This window comes from Triticum urartu, chromosome 1A (assembly GCF_056163025.1).
Source record: "Triticum urartu cultivar PI428250 chromosome 1A, HENAU_Tu73, whole genome shotgun sequence".
NCBI lineage: Eukaryota > Viridiplantae > Streptophyta > Magnoliopsida > Poales > Poaceae > Triticum > Triticum urartu.
The window spans coordinates 147,742,593-147,761,062 of NC_141873.1; the positions used below are offsets into that span (position 1 = coordinate 147,742,593).

Sequence of the window (18,470 nt, forward strand, 5' to 3'; positions counted from 1 at the left end):
CTGAAAGCGGAAGCATTTGACAACGCGGTTGATGTAGTCGAACTTATTCTCATTCCGACCGATCAAGCACCGAACGTACGACACCTCCAAGTTCTGCACACGTTCAACTCGATGATGTCCCTCAAACTCTTGATCTAGAAAAGTGTCGAGGGAGAGTTCCGTCAGCACGATGGCGTGGTGACGGTGATGGTGAAGTGATACGCGTAGGGCTTCGCCTAAGCAGTACGTGAATATGATCGGAGGCATAAACTGTGGAGGGGGCGCCGCACATGGCTAACAATGTTTGTTCTGCATTCTAGCGGTGCCCCCACCCCCTCATATATATAGGTTGGAGGGGAGGAGAGGCAACCAAGGGGGCGCCCCAAGTAGGAGGAAACCTACTTGGGCACCTCCCAATTCGCCCCCCCCCCCCTTTCCTATTCCTATTCGGTGTAGGAAGGGAAGAGGTGGAAGGGGGAACCTATTCCATTTTTCCTTTCCTTCTTCCCCTTTCTTCTCCAATTTGGCTAGCCCATATGGGAGGGCGCACCAGCCCCTTAGTGTCTGGTGTGTTTCCCCTCTTGGCCCATTAGGCCCATATAGCTTGTCGGGGGTTGCCCGGAACCCCTTTCGGTGACCAGATACATACCCGGTACCCCCAAAACACTTCCGGTGTCCGAATACCATCGTCCTATATATGATTCTTTACCTCTCAACCATTTCGAGACCCCTCGTCATGTCCATGATCTCATCTGGTACTCCGAACAACATTCGGTCACCAAATCGCATTACTCATATAATACAAAATCGTCATCGAACGTTAAGCGTGCGGACCCTACGGGTTCGAGAACTATGTAGACATGACCGAGACACCTATTCTATCAATAACCAATAGCATAACCTGGATGCTCATATTGGTTCCTACATATTCTACGAAGATATTTAACGGTCAAACCGTAATGACAACATACGTTATTCCCTTTGTCATCGGTATGTTACTTGCCCAAGATTCGATCGTCGATATCTTCATACCTAGTTCAATCTCGTTACCGGCAAGTCTCTTTACTCGTTCTGTAATGCATTACCGAGAGGGCCCAGAGATACCTCTCCGATACTCAGAGTGACAAATCCTAATCTCGATCTATGCAAACCCAACAAACACCTTCAGAGATACCTTTTGAGCATCTTTATAGTCACCCAGATACGTTGTGATGCTTGATAGCACACAAGGTATTCCTCCGGTATCCAGGAGTTGCATAATCTCATAGTCAAAGAAATATGTATAAGTCATGAAGAAAGCAATAGCAATAAAACTGAATGATCACAATGCTAAGCTAATGGATGGGTCTTGTCCATCACATCATTCTCCTAATGATGTGATCCCGTTTATCAAATGACAACACATGTCTATGGTTAGGAAACTTAACCATCATTGATTAACGAGCTAGTCTAGTAGAAGCTTACTAGGGACATGGTGTTTTGTCTATGTATTCACACATGTATCAAGTTTCTGGTTAATACAATTCTAGAATGAATAATAAACATTTATCATGATACAAGGAAATATAAAATAACAACTTTATTATTGCCTCTAGGGCATATTTCCTTCAGTGCAACATTACAGAGAGGCCATTTCAAGCATCAAGATGATGAGTGCATGGTGAGTGTCCACTTTACACAATGACGCCATGCATCTCTTTCCCATCGTGATGAGGATTTTGATCCGAGGTCGGATCTATTCCAAGGGGGAGGGGATGATGTGGAGCATCCTACGGACATCACCACGTCAAGAGCCCCATTATTGGACACATGTAACATCTACTTCAAACATACAAAGGTGAATCTTCTCTTTACTTGTGTCTTCATGTCCCCTTTGAGGATGGTATACTACTTGACCCTCCATCGTGTGTGTATAGGTTTGATCGGAACTTCAGGGATGACGAGGAGGCGGAGTACAAGCACAAGTGCATGCCTACACCATCCGTGAGGGAAGCATGGAAGAGAAGGAAGAAGAAGTTTCCTAAAGCAAGTGGTACTACCGCCCGCACGCATGTCACTACCACTCAGGGACCCGAGCGGCACTACTGCGCCAACTTGCACCAACTACAGGACCACCCCCCCCCAAATGCTCTTGGTTTGGCGAACACTTTGATGAACTAGCCCGACACTACCGCCTATTGCTGCATTAGTCGGTACTACCGGCCATGAACCCGATACTACCGATAACTGTACTACCGCATACCTGCGGGCAGAGTTGGGCCACAGCCCATATATCCCCTCTCTCTTCTGCCCCCACTTACCCATTCCTAACTAGGACTATAAACAGTCTTCCCAACACCTCTTTTTCCATGGTTAGCTAAGAATAGAACCCAGACCATAGATCTTTGCTCATGTATCACCTCTTGCGGGATTCCTCTTGGAGAGAGAAGACTCCATTGGAGTACAAGACCACCAAGAGGGCAAAGATTCCAAGGAGCACAAGTCCACCAAGAGGGTGAAGGCTCCATGAGCACAAGACCTCCATCCATGGAGAAGATTTCCCACGTGGAATGCAAGCCCTATCTCTAGAGATTTGGTTGAACTACCCTTGTATCTTTATTTCCCTTGTTGTTCTTGGATCTTGATGCACCTCGTATATTGCTTATGATTTGAGGAGTACTTGGTGTGGATCTTGTCCAATAAGTGTTTTTCTCTTTGATTTCTCCATGTTTCTCCCTTGTTCTTTGTGTTCTTCATGTTCCTCCTCGAAGACACCTCCATTTCATGAGGATAGGGCATCTAGGGTACCATACTCAACATTAAGATGTTATTCAACGAATCTTCATCCGAGGAGGAGGAAGAAGATGACGATGATTTGAGGATGACCATTGTCATTATCGTTCATGAGGACTTTAGGAGATCAGGACTAAGACCTCAGTTCGGCCGCATGTATATCAATCGTGATATATAAGAAGGTCATGCCAAATTTATGAAGAATTACTTCGCACCCAATGGAAGATACCCAAAGAAGTATTTTTGACGGTGATTTTGGATGCACCAAAGTCTTGTCAACACCATTGTAAAAATTGTTGAGGGTCATGATCCTTGGTTTAAACTGAAAATGAGTGCATCGGAAGAAATTAGTGTGAGTCCATTGTTGGAGTGTGACGTGGCTCTTCGAGTGCTTGCCTGTGGGTCCTCGACCAACACCATTGATCACTATGTCTGAATTGGGAAAGATACAATCCTCAAAGCCATTCGAAGATTCACAGAGCCATGATCGAGATCTATGGACCGAAGTACATGAGGGGGACCAATGATGAAGACACCAATAGGCTCATGGGTTTGCGTAAAGAACAAATATGGCCATTGATACTTAGATCAATTGATTGCATGCATGGGCATGGAAAAATTGTCCCGCACAATGGAAATAATCAGTACGAAGGGCATTTCAGAAATCCAACCATCATTCTGGGTCAGTTGTGTTAGAAGGGACAGAGAGATTTGGTGGAATAGTTCATTGTATTGCTTGAGCCTCATGGGCATATATATAGGAGTACAATGATCAACTTGGAGTACAAGACAAGCCAGAACAAATCCTAGTCTATCTCGTCTTTCCTAATAATCAATATACTCAACATCCCCCGCGGTCACAACGGTAGTACACAGACGGTGAGACTGGAGAAGAATCCAAAGGCAAGACGATGGACACCCCCCCCCCACAGTTGTAACGGTCGATGCATCGCGGAGTCATGGATGGAGTGGCAACCGACGAGGTTGCTCAAGCAAGCCGGTAGCCTTTTGTCGTGGTAGCTGAGAGCGTAGGTGGTGTAGCTGTATTCGAGGTAGCCGTGCGAAGAACGCCATGGTCGGTGTCGAGTCGGGGTGGCCGGTGTCGAGGAAGGCGCCATGGACCGGGAAGAAGAGCGGAGGCAGCGGCCTGAGGAGGCGGCGGTGGCTAGGTCAGAAGCGTGGCGGCGGTGCTCGAAGTAGGCGAGGAAGAACCCGGCATCATGACAAAGACCGGCGCAGATGGTGGCATTCCCGCGCCAGGAGGCGGCACGATGCATACCACTTGAAGTCGACGTGCATGGATGGCGGTGGACCGCAGGCCGCAGCGTTACGGCACGAAGGGGAGAAGCAACGGCGGGGTGCAGGTCAAGGCGACGGCGGGGAAGGCCTCAGGGCAGTTGCAGGGATCGTGTGCCATGCTCACTACGGCCTAACGGGGCAACGCAGTGGCAGCGCGAGGGTCGGTGCAGCCTCAGGGACAGCCTAAAGCAGACGGCCTCAGTGCGGCATTTGACCGCGGGCTGCGGCACTACTGCGTGAAGGGGCGGCGTAGCGGCAGCGCGCGATGTGGTGCAACCACGGGAACATCATTAGGGCGGGGGCGAGGACCACGTGCCGCAACACTACGGCCCGAAGGGGCAATGCAACGACGGTGCGGATCGGTGCAGCCATGAGGAGAACCAAGGGGCGGCGGCGCTGCAGCCAGATGGGGCGACATAGCGGCAGCCCGTTGCTCGATCGGTGGAGGGGCGTGCTGAACTCAGGGACAGGGCGGTGACGGCCAGCGTAGGTCGACGAGCGGGTCGACGCACGGACGACAGCCGTGAGGGGCCGCCTGTCGCACAAGGCCGCCGGGTCAGGGCAACGGGCAGGCAGATGGATGGACGACGGCCGTTAGGGGCCGCCTGTCGCGCGAGGCCGCCCGGTCACGCTAGTGTCGGAGTAGAGGCGCACGATGGTCGACGGCGGCGGCGGGTGAGGGAGTCCTGGATTAGGGTGTCCTCGGGTGTCTGGGCTATGTGACATGGGCCGGACTGATGGGCCGTGAAGATACAAGGCAGAAGGCCTTCCCCCGTGTCCGGGTAGGACTCTCCTATGCATGGATGGCAAGATCGGTGTCTGGATATGTAATTTCCTTCCTCTGTAAACCAACTCTGTACAACCCTAGGCCCCTCCAGTGTGTATATAAACCGGAGGGTTTAGTTCGTAGAGGCTATCAGAATTCATAGAGGCTAGACAGCTAGGGTTTAGCCATTATGATCTCGAGGTAGATCAACTCTTGTAACCCCTATACTTATCAAATACAATCAAGCAGGACGTAGGGTTTTACCTCCATCAAGAGGGCCCAAACCTGGGCAAACATCGTGTTCCCCCTGTCCCTTGTTACCTTCGATCATCAGGCGCACAGTTCGATACCCCCTACGTGAGATCGGCTGGTTTTGACACCGACATTGGTGCTTTCATTGAGAGGTCCACTGTGTTGCCGACGGAAGGTTCGATGGCTTGTTCAATCATCGACAACGATGCTGCTTCCGGGGAAACTTTCCTCCCTGGTCAACTTTTTGTGTTCGGTGGCTTTGCTCTGCATGCCAATTCAGCTGGTCACCTTGAACAAATTTATAGTTGCGACCCTGGTCATCAAATTAGGTTTGGAAGCCTGAATTACATCGCTGATATCCGAGGAGACATGTTCTTCGAAGGATTCTTGGCCCCGACCGCTGTTCATCATCTACAAGGGGGAAACCTATCGGATCCACCATCAGGCTCCGTTCAAGAATCAACTATCATTCCTGCCCTGGCCTCAGATCCAGAGCGGACCACCCTGTCCGAAGATGGGAGCATGAGCCCCGCCAGATCCTCTCCAACTACGGAGCTCCCTACTGGAGACCCAAGGTGACTATATTACCAGCAGGCCTCGAATCAAACAGGACTCCCCCTGTCATCGGGAAGCCGGACTCACCCCTGGATGCCAACTCTGAACCCTCGAGGTCTGCGTCTATTGAGAACAAACGGGTGGCTTTACCATGCATGCCCAGCTCCGCAGGTCCCCGATCACATGTCCAGCCTTCGCTCCTAAACGAGGCTCTGGACTTAATGCAGTCTCTCGCCATTACGAAATTATCACCTCCGAACTATGCCCAGCCCGAACTAGGGCTGAGTGCCGGGAATTTTGCATCCCACCCACCACCCACTTAGTAGCCACTGTCGAGGACTTAACCGACATGCTAGACTACGCCTCTGAAGACATCAACGGTATGGACGGCGATGCCGAAGCCGACCTAGGCCAAAACCCGCCTATCACTGGGCATTAGATGGCCACCTCTACATACGATGTATATATGGTGGATACACCCAAAAAGGACGATGACGACGGCCCACAAGACCAGATTGAGGACAAGCCCGTCGAAGCACCACCAAAGCGCCGGCGTCAGCGGCGCTGCTCATGATCGTGTCGGAAAAAAGACAATAATACCATCACCGGAGACAATAGCACCCTGGATAACGCCGAAGACGCCGACCGCCCCGTCGAGCCTGCCCTCAAGCAAGGTGAGTGGGAGGAAGGACAAGTCAAACCAGACGAACCTATCGAGCATGAGGATTCAGAAGACAGTAACTATCTACCGGTCTCTGAGGAGGATGTCAGACTCGGCAATGAAGATTGCATTGTGCCAAAGGAGCCCCTCGAGCAAGAGCGCTTCAAGCGACAGCTAATCGCCACTGTGAGGAGCCTGAAAAAGAAACAACAACAGGTTCAAGCCGAACGGAATACGCTCAACGACATATGGACCAAGGTCCTGGCTGCCGAAGAATACGGTCTCGAGCGCCCAACAAAGAGTTATCCGAAACGTAGGCTACTACCACAATTTGACGACAAGGCCCTTGAGACAATGCCGTTAAGATATAATCACGCTGACGAACCAGATCGACCACCACGTGGACGAGACAAAACGGCTGCTTATGTCGGACACCAGCCCACACCACCTTGCCGTCAAGGCAAAGAGGTAGCGGCTCCAGGCTACACCTACGACTTACGTCGGGACCTGGACGATAGAGCCGGTTAGATGACATCAATCTATGGATCAAGGGACGTACTCCCACATGAGATGACGGCCATCAAGCTTGGCGCGATAAGCATAACCAACCTCGGGCCAAAAACCGAACACGGATGTCATACGAACTCCGTCGTGACGTCACCTGATACAGAGGCGCCGCACACCCCTTGTGCTTCAATGATGAGGTAATGCAACACTAGTTTCCATAAGGGTTTAATCCCGTAAACATTGAAGCATATGATGGAACGACAGATCCCGCTGTATGGATTGAAGATTTTCTTCTCCATATTCACATGGCTCGCGGTGACGATCTCCATGCCATTAAATACCTCCCCCTAAATCTAAAGGGACCAGCACGACACTGGTTGAATAGCCTCCCAGAGAACTATATTGGCAGCTGGGAAGACTTGGAGGATGCTTTTAGAGACAACTTCCAAGGTACTTATGTCCGGCCACCGGACGAAGATGACCTTAGTCACATAGCCCAGCAACCCGGAGAGTCAACTCGCAAACTCTGGACTCGGTTCTTAATAAAAAAGAACCAAATCGTCAACTATCCGGACGTCGAAGCCTTAGCGGCCTTTAAGCATAGCGTTCGTCACGAATGGCTTGCCCGACACCTCGGTCAGGAAAAGCAGAAGACTATGGAAGCTCTTACTACACTCATGACCTGCTTCTGCACGGGTGAAGATAGCTGGTTGGCTCGTAGAAGCAATAGTACCAGTGACCCTGGCACTTCGGAGGCCAGGGATGGCAACGGAAGGCCACGACGTAAACAAAACAAGCGTCAGAATAACAATGACGAAACTGAAGATACATCGGTCAACGCAGGATTCAGTGGCTCTAAACCCGGTCAGCGGAAGAGGCCATTCAAAAGAAATAGAGACGGTCCATCCAATTTGGACAAGATACTCGACGGGCCTTGCCAGATTCATGGCACCCCCGACAAGCCTACCAACCATTCCAATAGAAACTGCTGGGTTTTTTTAAACAGGCTGGTAAGTTGAATACCGAACACAAGGGGAAAGGGCCTCAAAGTGAGGACAATGATGAGCCCTGCCCACTGAACACAGGGGGACAGAAGAAATTTCCCCCTGGTGTAAGAACAGTGAACATGATATACGTCACACACATCCCCAAGAGGGAGCGCAAGCGTGCACTAAGGGACTTCTACGTCGTAGAGCTTGTCGCCCCAAAATTCAACCCATGGTCGGCCTATCCGATCACCTTCGATCGCAGGGACCACCCAACCAGTATCCATCACGGAGGTTCGGTGGCCCTAGTACTCGACCCAATCATTGATGGATACCATCTCAGTCGAGTCCTTAGCGATAGCATTCTTAACTTGATTTATCAAGACACTGTCCGTAAAATGGGTATTGACCCTTGAAGAATCAAGCCCAGTAACACCACCTTTAAAGGAGTGATACCTGGCATAGAGGCCCGATGCACGGGCTCATTAACATTGGAAGTCGTCTTTGGTTCACTGGATAACTTCCAAAGTGAGGATTTGATCTTCGACATCGTCCCCTTTCGGAGTGGCTATCACGCGCTGCTCGGACGGACTGCCTTCGCCCGTTTCAACTGAAGGAAATATGCCCTAGAGGCAATAATAAAGTTGTTATTTATATTTCCTTATATCATGATAAATTTTTATTATTCATGCTAGAATTGTATTAACCAGAAACTTAGTACATGTGTGAATACATAGACAAACATAGTGTCCCTAGTATGCCTCTACTTGACTAGCTCGTTAATCAAAGATGGTTAAGTTTCCTAGCCATAGACATGTGTTGACATTTGATGAACGGGATCACATCATTAGAGAATGATGTGATTGACTTGACCCATCCATTAGCTTAGCACGATGATCATTTAGTTTGTTGCTATTGCTTTCTCCATAACTTATACATGTTCCTATGACTATGAGATCATGCAACTCCCGAATACCGGAGGAACACTTTGTGTGCTACCAAATGTCACAACGTAACTGGGTGATTATAAAGATGCTCTACAGGTGTCTCCGATGGTGTTTGTTGAGTTGGCATAGATCGAGATTAGGATTTGCCACTCTGTGTTTCGGAGAGGTATCTCTCGGCCCTCTCGGTAATGATCATCACTATAAGCCTTGCAAGCAATGTGACTAATGAGTTAGTTACAGGATGATGCATTATGGAACGAGTAAAGAGACTTGCCGGTAACAAGATTGAACTAGGTATGATGATACTGACGATCGAATCTCGAGCAAGTAACATACCGATGAGAAAGGGAACAACGTATGTTGTTATGCGGTTTGACCGATAAAGATCTTCGTAGAATATGTAGGAGCCAATATGAGCATCTAGGTTCCGCTATTGGTTATTGACCGGAGAGGTGTCTTGGTCATGTCTACATAGTTCTCGAACACGTAGGGTCCGCATGCTTAACGTTCGATGACGATCGGTATTATGAGTTTATGTGTTCTGATGTACCGAAGGTAGCTCGGAGTCCCGGATGAGATCACGGACATGACGAGGAGTGTCGAAATGGTCAAGACATAAAGATTTATATATTGGAAGATTATATTCGGACACCGGAATAGTTCTGAGGTGTATCGGGTATTTTCTGGAGTACCGGGCGGAACCCCCGGGGGGTTATTGGGCCTGATGGGCCTATTGGTGGAAGAGAGGAGGTGGGCCAAGGCACAGCGCGTGCCCCCCTAGCCCAAAACGAATTGGACTAGGGGGGGCGGGCCCCCTTTCCTTCTCTCCTCCCTCACCTTCCCCCTTCTCCTTGTTGGAATAGTAAAGGGGGGCGAATCCTACTTTGAGTAGGATTGCCCCCCATGGCGCGCCTCCTCCCCTTGGCCAGCCTCCTCCTCCCTCCTGTCGGTGTTCTGGGAATGGGGGTCCCCAGACTTGCCTGCCCGCGGCCCATGGCGTGGCTTTACTAGCAGGCCTGTACGGCCCATCTTCATCAACAGGGCATTCAAGACCCTCGCTAGGCGGACAACACAAGACCTCCTCAGGGGCGGCCTCACCAGGCTGGCTCGCGAGGGGCGGAGAGATCAAGGCAAGGCAAACCTCACGAGATTCTAGTGACATGAGCCATGACGATCGAGACCAAGCGGGCGCCAGCGCGCGTAGCGTCCTTGTTTCCTCTTTGGTGCTAAGGGGGCAAGCGCAGGCACGGAGTACGGAGGCATCAGGCAAAGGTTTCCATATCGGTGCAACGAGACCAAGACCAGCTGGACGGCAAGACGGAGGTCACCATGGAGCCCAAGACGGCGTGACCACCAGAGCCTTTTGCAGGTGAAGACCACTTTTGTCAGGATAAGATGTACTAGTTGTGACCTTTCAAATTGGCCGTTGTTGGCTCCCTTCCCGCTCAATATTTGGGAAGAGGACCAGGGCCTCTATAAATAGGACTAGCCACACCCATAGCTAGGGGAAAACGGTAGCTGAAGAGGGGAAATCGAATCCTCACACACACCAGTCCACCAAGCACAAGAACACCTCAACCTCAGGAGGTTGTTCTTCCCCTTGTATTGTTCATCATCAGCCCCAGAGGCAATCCACCACCACCACACTGGAGTAGGGTATTACACCACAACGGTGGCCCGAACCACTATAAGTCTTGTGTCCTTTGTGTTGCGAGTTCGTCGAGCTAGTTCGTAAGATCTTAGCTGAGTTAGGACGTGGATCGATAGGGGGAGATCTTCGCACGCACCCCAGTGTTCGAACCTTAAGGGTTTTGCCGGAACCCGTGATCCGACATTTGGCGCGCCAGGTAGGGGTGCGCCGGAGTCTTTCTTCCGTCGGTTCGCGCTCCACCATCTCCGCGCCCGCTCCCCCATGGCGGGCACCCCTCCAGCTGGATCTGCCGGTGCCCACAGCGGCGCTCGGGGGCTCCGAGCCCTTGCCCCGGCCTTGCGGCGGGTGTAGTGGCCACCCAAGTTCAAGACGAAGATGCCGCCGGGCTACGACGGCGCGGCGGACCCGTTGGTTTTCCTGCTGGCGTACGAGGAGGCCGTTCTGGAAGCCGGGGGCAACGGCAAGACCATGGCCAACTGGTTCCCACTGGCTCTTGTAGGCGCACCGCGCGCCTGGCTCCTCCACTTGCCGGAGTCTTCTGTCGCCACCTGGGAGGAGCTGCGCAACCTCTTCATCACTCGCTTCGGGGAACCAGCGGCCCCCATCGTCGCAGCTCTTCTCGGCGGTTCGCAAGCACCACCCTCAGATCCGCATGCCAAGCCGTACTTTCGCCAGATCGACACTGCTTCCAAGCGCCCGGGGGCTCCGCCTGGTTGGGCCGCGCCTGAGGCCGACCTCACCTTCGACTCAGAGGATCATCCCGCTTCCACCGTCGGCTCAGGTGTGCTCCCGATGCTGTGCGCGCCCACCATCTGCCACGTATCCATCACCAAGACGCTCGTCGACGGCAGCGCCGGCCTCAATGTGCTCTCCGTCGAAGCCTTCAGCCTCCTTCACGTACCGTTCGAGCGGCTCCGCCCCAGCAATCCCTTCTCAAGGGTTGGCGGAGGCTCCGCCCGCTCCCTGGGGCAGATCCGCCTCCCCGTGACCTTCGGCACGCGCGACAACTACCGCACCGAGCTCATCGACTTCGACATCGCCCGCATTGGCCTCTTGTACAATGCCATCCTCGGGTACCCAGCTCTGGCCCAATTCATGGCAGCAACCCATCCTGCTTACAACCTCATGAAGACACTACTAGGAAAACCCTTATAGACAATCATTTACTAGTAGCGTGGGTTATACGTCCCGCGCTACTACTAAGTAGCAGTAGCGCGGGACAAAAAGTGCGCTACTACTAAAGAATAGTAGTAGCGTGGGTTTACCTTTTCCGCGCTACTACTAAGTGATCCTGACCGTGCCACCGGAGCATGCAATAATAGTAGCATGGGTATAAAAACTGCGCTACTACTAAATTTATAATAGTAGCGTAGGTATGCCACCCCACGCTACTACTATGGATGTACCTCACTCAGTAGGTGCGCGGCACCCATGCCCGCGCTACAACTAATCGTCGTGCGCTACCGCACCGCACCGCAACTTCCTTGTCTTTCCCCTAAACAAAAACTCCCTTGTCTTTCCAATGTCACCGCTCCTCCCAATCCCGCAGCTGATGCCCCTCCGCTCGAGCTCTCTGCTTAATGGTGCTCGCACTCTCCACACCCCCGTTCGCGCCCTCCAATCCGGCGCCCGCCTCCCGCGGCTCGACCGCGTTCCGCCCACCACGCCGCCCGCCTCCTCGCCTGCCGTGCGCCGCCCCTGCCCCGCACCGCCGCCGCCTGCCTTCGCCCGCTCCGGATGTCGGCCTCCAACCACTCCGGCACCGGCGCCAGCTCCTCCTCCGCCCCCTCGCCGCCCCCGGCCCTCGCGGTGAGTCTGATGCGTCCTCCTCCTCCTCACGCGTCCGTCCGTATGATGTCTTATCGTGCCGGCGTCGATGGTGTCGGAGCTGAGATGCTCGGGCCGTACAATAGATGACGTGAATGGATGGAACCACCTAGTGCGTTGACTTAGCAACTGACCGATGGGAAGGGATGCCTACCTTAGCAACTCCAAGCTACGAACCTGTCTCATGGGAGCGCCTACCGAAAGCTCGCGCACCAGGTGTTCGATGCTTTGTCCCCCTTTATACTCGTTTCATGGGAGCATTTCATACTATCTATTTAAAAATAGTGCCGTGAGACTGGGGCACATAATTGATTGGAGTTCCTTGACTCACACCTGATGTTGTTTTTTCTTTGGATAAAATGTGGATTGACGCACCCTAGCGAACTGTATAAACAGTTGTATGGTTACCGGATCTCGGCCGGCCCTCCCCGCTCCCTCTTTCCTCTCTGCAATTGCAGATTGTGCCCGCATATTACTATGCATTAATGTGTGATGTATAGAGAGGCATGAGTTCAGTTCAGTTCAATTTAGAACAAGAGATTCAGAGTAACGCCTGCAATCTGTTCGATGTTTTGTGCACTAGGAAATGAGCTTACACTCTGGAGATGCTTAAGTTTTAATTCCTTCTGGTCTCCCGTGCAGTTTTGTTACTAGTGAAATTATATTGGTCAAGTGGAATAATAAAACCAAGTATCAAGCCCTAATCTTCACTGCTTAGCTTTTCTAGAGAGGGTGAAAAGTTTTCTTTTCTGGAACTGTAGTGTATTTAATGAAAAAGGACACATTCTTGTTCTGACATTAGTTTAATTTTTACAATTGCTTAGATTTTTCTAGAGAGCGTGCATTTGTTTTTCTTTTCACCTTAGTTTTGAGATCCCTGTTTCAGGCTGCCACTGCCACACCAGCCGTCGCCGCAGCCCCACCAACGTCGTCCTTGTCCTTCCCCGTCCCTGCTGTCGATGGCGAGGATGACGACAAGGACGTCGACAAGTTCAACGGCTTCGACACACTGAGCGAGTACGACGCCGGCGTGGTGCATGCTCTTGCCTTGCTTCGTCAGTCTTCACGGTAAAATGGGACTGTGTGTTTGGCTGTTGCTGACTCGAAATTGGTGATTTTGGTTAGACGGAGATCGACGAGGAAGACGAAAAGGCCCTCGCTGCATTCATGTCCAAGGAAACCTCCTCCTAACGATCGCTTGGTGATATCATCCTCTAGAAGATCAGAGAGAAGGACGCCACTGTCTCAACATGTAAGCATCCATTCTCGACTCTGATGCTTCTTATTTATTGACCATTGCGCTGACGAGGAACCATTTTGAGTTCAGTTTAATCACATTTTGGATGCGGAGTAGATTGAAGTAAGATATCCAATGCATATGTCTAATTGGGCAACACATCAATATGTAGTACCATAGCAGTTTTATACTCTTAGTTACATATATACTCTTCTTTCTAAACTTAGGGATGGGTACATATATGTTTATCCACACAGTACCATAAGCAAGCTTGATCAGCATTATGATGCTTGTTCTTCTGATATGGAGATAGGGTATAACCATCCAGTCTTTTGGGATGTAATATTTCTGTTTTTGCTATCTTATCATGTGATGCATTAGTTACTACCGGGATATAAGGTAGGTCACACCCATTCGTTAGATATTACTGAAGGAAGAATCCTATTTATCAAGTACTGTGCTATTAGTTTGAACATTACTACTATGCTATGCATCACATGGAAATTAGTACTGTGCTATGCATATAACATAAGGATGCTGATTTTAGTTTTAAAGAAGTAGGCTAATTTTCCCTCGCTTGCAACTCTTATGCATAATTACTGATATATGAAACCTGAAATTGTTTCTGTCAAGTGTTGGGTTCCTGTTATGACTGGTTCCTTACCTGGTATGCTGGAAAACCTGCATATATAATTTCATTCTTATGAGTGTACTGAAGCAAGATTATTTTGTCGCTCTATTTACAGGCTTTCTCCATGGTTGACATAAATTATGCCAGGATCAAAGGGTATGTTGATGCTACTACTAATCATTGTTGGTGAAACAAATGTCATTTGAGAAATCTCGGCCCATTGTTTTTCTTAATGAAGATTGTTACCAACTTTATCCTTTCCTGTGTCTCAAAACTGTCAACCTAGCTCATAGAATGATCTTTTTTAGGATTCATGGTTTTTTTTCTTGTTATTATACATTACAATGAGTTCATTGTATTCAGATTCCTTACAACTTCATGCACCTGAGCTATTGGCAGAAGGAGGGGAGCCGGCCTTCTTCACGTCTCGGGGGAGTGTCTTCCTTGGATTTAACAAGAAGGGGACCTGGCCTTCTTCACGTCTCGTGCAACAAGTATGGCCCAGCCTCTGGTTGTTACCGTTGATTCATGTGCATGTGCTAAAAAGAATGAAAATACCCTACTGGATTTCAAAGAGGACGCAAACTAATAAGTTTTTACTTCTCCGACGTGGGCGCATGGGTTATTGACGCGGACTACCACAGCCCGGTGGGTGTCGTGCTCTTCAACCACTCGGAGGTGGACTTTGCCGTGAAGCCTGGAGACTGCGTCGTGTAGATGACCGTCCAGGTGATTGTGAATTGCGACACGGGAGGTCGCCGAGGTGGAGGACCTCGACGCCACCGTCCGGCGGGAGGGAGGGTTCGGGTCCACCGGTGTTTGAACTCCAAGTCTTAGTAGATACATCTAGACAAGTGGTCTGGTTGTTTGAGTCTGATGTTAAATGGGATCTCGTGAACTCTCCGAGTTGAGATGTTCAATGTTGCGTCCATGAACGCTGCAAGTGCTAAGATTGGTTCTGTGATCTTATTTTATATCTGCACTGCACATGTCTTGATTTCCATCCATGAATACAGCATCTGACTTTTATTTTTTTTAAGTTCTAATTAGTTACCTGTAGCGTGGGGGGCAATCGTGTGCTACTACTACTTAGGATAATAGTAGCGTGGGGGGGGGGGGGGGGGGGGATGGTGCACTACTACTACAAGTAGGATAACAGTACCGTAGGTGGCATCGCGCTACTACTAAAATGTTAGTAGTAGCGCGGGGTAAAAAGCGCGCTACTGGTAATATTTAGTTGTAGCATCGTAGTAGTAGCGCGGGAACCCGCGCTACTAGTATGCAAAAAACCAACGCTACTAGTAGCGTTTTTCCTAGTAGTGAGATGCCGGGGAGCGAAGGTGTACTCACCATCAAGGGGGGCGCCAAGGAGGCTCTGGCGGCGCTCAAGCTTGCCCTCAAGGCTGCCGTGACAGCATGACCCGCCGACGTGGATACCCCCAAGGCCAAGGGAGCCGCACCAACCAAGAAGAAGCAGTTCTTCACTCAGGACAAGGCAGAAACCAAGCAAGTGCCGGTCGAGGAGGACGGGTCCTCAGGGGCAACCTTTACCATAGGCGCCAACCTCGAGCCTGGTCAGGAGGAGGCGCTAGTGAGGTTCTTGTGTGCAAACAAGGGAGTGTTTGCATGGCAGCCCGATTAGCTGGTAGGGGTCCCAAGAGAGGTAATAGAGCACCACCTGAAGGTGTGCCCCAACATACGCCCTGTGAAGCAGAAGGCAAGGCGGCAATCCACGGAGAAGCAAGCTTTCATCGTCCAAGAAACCCGCAAGTTGGAGGCTGCGGGTGTCATTCATGAGGTTCGATACCCCGAGTGGCTGGCAAACCCCGTCGTCGTCCCCAAGAAAGGCGGGAAGGAGCGGATGTGTGTCGACTTCACCAACCTCAACAAGGCCTGCCCCCAAGATCTGTTCCCGCTTCCACGCATCGACCAGATCGTCGACTCCACCGCCGAGTGCGACTTGCTATGCTTCCTGGATGCGTTCTCAGGATATCACCAAATCAAGATGGAGGTAGAAGATGTGGAGAAAACGGCCTTCCTGACCCCGTGTGGGGTGTACTGCTACACTTGCATGTCGTTCGGGCTGCGCAATGCGGGCGCAACCTTCCAGCGGCTCATGCACATCGCCTTAGGGCGGCAGCTCGGGAGAAACGCTGAAGCCTATGTCGACGACATCGTGAAGTCTCGGGAGGCGGGGACCTTGATCCAAGACCTAGAGGAGGCCTTTGAAAGCCTTCGCCAGGTGGACTTGCGCCTCAACCCAGAGAAATGCGTGTTTGGCGTCCCTTCCGGCAAGCTGCTGGGTTTCCTGGTGTCCCACTGGGGGATCGAGGCCAACCCAAAGAAGGTCAAGGCCATTGAAGACATGAGTCCACCGCAGACCCTCAAGGAAATACAGAAGTTGGCTGGTCGGGTGACCGCGTTGGGGCGCTTCATCTCCAAGCTAGGAGAGCGTGCCCTACCCTTCTTCAAGCTGATGAAAAAGAAGGGCCCATTCAAGTGGACCCCAGAGGCCGACCAAGCTTTTCAAGACCTCAAGAGATACCTGACCAGCCCTCAAGTGATGGTGGCGCCGCGACCTCACGAGCCCCTAGTGCTCTATCTCGCCGCCACCCCGTACTCAGCCAGCGCGGCTCTGGTGGCGGTTCGGGAAGAACACCAAGCTAAGGGTGCATCGTGCTGTGCCACGCCTCCAGCAGAGACGATGCAAGACCAGAAGGGCGCCACAAGGGCCGCAGCAGCAGCAGCAGTAGAGGATCAGGCTCAGCAAGACGACGCCCCTGAACCCGCGAAGGCCTCGACTAGCGATCAAGCATTAGGGGTTCCCTCTCCTCAAGAAGCACCCCAACTCCAGGAGGGCGCAAGCCTCACCAGCGCGCCTACCCTTGTCGAGCACCCGGTATACTTCGTCAGCGCAGTGTTGCGGCATGGAAGAGCACGGTACCCCATGCCTCAGAAGCTCCTGGTGGCCTCGCGAAAGCTGCGGCACTACTTCCAGGGCCACCCCATCAAGGTCGTCTCAGCTTACCCATTGGAGCGAGTGCTCAGGAGCCCCAACTCTGCCGGAAGAGTCGCTAAATGGAACATCGAGTTACAAGCTTTCCAGTTGGAGTTCAGTACTACCAGGGTCATTGAGGGAGTCCTGGATTAGGGGGTCTCCGGACAGCCGGACTATATCCTTCGGCCGGACTGTTGGACTATGAAGATACAAGATTGAAGACTTCGTCCCGTGTTCGGATAGGACTCTACTTGGCGTGGAAGGCAAGCTAGGCAGTACGGATATGGATATCTCCTCCTTTGTAACCGACCTTGTGTAACCCTAGCCCCCTCCAGTGTCTATATAAACCGGAGGGTTTTTAGTCCGTAGGACAACATACAATCATACCATAGGCTAGCTTCTAGGGTTTAGCCTCTCCGATCTCGTGGTAGATCAACTCTTGTAATACTCATATCATCAAGAATAAATCAAGCAGGATGTAGGGTTTTACCTCCGTCAAGAGGGCCCGAACCTGGGTAAAACATCGTGTCCCCTGCCTCCTGTTACCATCCGCCTTAGACGCACAGTTCGGGACCCCCTACCCGAGATCCGCCGGTTTTGACACCGACATTGGTGCTTTCATTGAGAGTTCCTCTGTGTCGTCACTGTTAGGCTTGATGGCTCCTACGATCATCGATACTGATGCAGTCCAGGGGGAGACTTTTCTCCCCGGACAGATCTTTGTGTTCGGCGGCTTCGCACCGCGGGCCAACTCGCTTGGCCATCTGGAGCAGATCGAAAGTTACGCCCCTGGCCACTAGGTCAGGTTTGGAAGCTTAAACTACGCGGCCGATATCTACGGAGACTAGATCTTTGACGGATTCGAGCCCCTCCTTGTGCGCTACGCGGTCACGATGAGTACGATTTAGCTCTACCATCGGACAGTGTTCAAGAAATCGCACCGGCAGCCGCTCCGACCCTCAATTCGGAGGCAGGCCGTATCCTCTGCGGCGATCGAGCCAAATATCGACCTTACCCTTCACGAGAGCCGTGTTGCCAAACTGCCGGATCCTTCTCCGGCCATGAACTCCGAACCGCTTGCGCCCATTCCTGTCGAATCCGATTGGGCGCCGATCATGGAGTTTACCTCCGCGGATATTTTTCAGCACTCGCCCTTGGCGACATACTGAACTCATTAAGGTCTCTCTCCTTGTCAGGAGAGTCCTGGCCGAACTACGTCCGGCAGGATTGGGATACGGATGACAAAGAAATTCGCCGCCCACCCACCACCCACTTAGTAGCCACTGTCGATGACTTAACCGACATGCTCGACTTCGACTCCGAAGACATCGACGGTATGGACGACGATGCGGGAGGCGAAGAGGAACCACTGCACACAGGGCACTGGACAGCCACCTCATCA

General features: G+C 51.5%; 1 long non-coding RNA gene across 5 annotated transcripts; it reads left to right on the forward strand.

Annotated features, from left to right (window-relative positions):
• The first annotated feature begins 11,856 nt into the window (after nt 1-11,856).
• LOC147990412 (uncharacterized) lies at nt 11,857-15,071 on the forward strand. 5 transcript variants are annotated; one of them, XR_015608166.1, is made up of 6 exons: nt 11,857-12,184; nt 13,089-13,235; nt 13,328-13,454; nt 14,186-14,226; nt 14,434-14,564; nt 14,715-15,071. It is a non-coding gene; the product is annotated as an uncharacterized LOC147990412 (long non-coding RNA). The 5 variants fall into 5 exon arrangements; XR_015608185.1 differs by having other exon boundaries at nt 14,470-14,564; XR_015608136.1 differs by having other exon boundaries at nt 14,434-15,071.
• Nucleotides 15,072-18,470: the final 3,399 nt, after the last annotated feature.